At 57.2% G+C, this 973-nt stretch overlaps 1 protein-coding gene across 1 annotated transcript in view; it reads left to right on the forward strand.

The window, feature by feature from the left end:
- LOC102761162 (liver carboxylesterase 1-like) overlaps positions 1-973 on the forward strand; it is a 27,288-nt gene that overhangs the window by 24,654 nt on the left and 1,661 nt on the right. The gene's annotated exons all lie outside the window — the stretch shown is intronic.

Here is a 973-nt window from a genome sequence, read left to right on the forward strand (position 1 = left end):
CCCCTGGAGCCAGTGCTCTGGGGCCCAGCAGAAGACGTGTCTCAGGGTCATCCTGAGCGAGGAGGGAGCTGGGTACTCAGCCTCCAACTGCATGAGTTGTTGGTTAAAGGCTGTTCCCAAGAGGTGGCTCCTTCCCTAGGGCTCCGGCCTGCTGTTCTTAGGAGCAGAGTGGTCTCTGCTGGCTAAAGACCTCAGGCCAAGAGCTCCAGATGCTGGAGGTGAAGCCGGCCGGGCAAGCCCAGAAGTAGGGATATGGCGAGGCACCGACAACATCTACCACAGGCGCTCCTCACCTGGAGTGACGGGGTCTGAGGGGCTGGATGGCTAATCTTGGAGATGTGTCTTGGAAAATTTCCAAGGTCAAATGCAGTGGAGTCGGGGGAGGAGTGAAACCAAGCGGAGGATCAGGAGTGTTGTCTGTGACCAGCAAAGCCAGAAGGGGTGAACAGTGGCAGGTGTGGGGGCAGGTGTTCTGGAGAATTCCATGTCTGTGGTCAGCTCTCGTCCATCCCTGTGTGTGTTGGGTCTACCACAGCATCTTCCAGCATTTGCCCAGGGCTGCGTGGGAGGGGTTTGAGGTCACCTAGCGAGGAGGTGTTCCTTCTGGGTCCTTCCTTTTCCAGGGTCCCCCTTCACCTAGTCTGCAAGCCAGGACCCTTTACAGAATCTCAGTTGTCCATGATGCGGGTCCCTCACGTGCGGGACACTGTCCAGCACACTACAGGCACTCATGTGGGCAGCTGCTATTCATATTGTTTTTTTGTGCTCAGGACCCAGGCGTGCCAGTAATTCCCTGGGTGCTCAGGGCTGCTGGAAGCCTAGACACCATGCAGGTGTGGAACAGGTAAAATGAACGTGCGTCAATCATGTCTTCTCAGATGCCGGCGCCCCCACCTACATGTATGAGTTCCGGTATCGCCCAAGCTTCTTGGCAGGCACGAGGCCCAAGACGGTGATAGGGGAGGCAGGGGAT

The sequence above is a fragment of the Myotis davidii genome, unplaced genomic scaffold (genome assembly GCF_000327345.1).
Source record: "Myotis davidii unplaced genomic scaffold, ASM32734v1 scaffold3428, whole genome shotgun sequence".
Lineage (NCBI taxonomy): Eukaryota > Metazoa > Chordata > Mammalia > Chiroptera > Vespertilionidae > Myotis > Myotis davidii.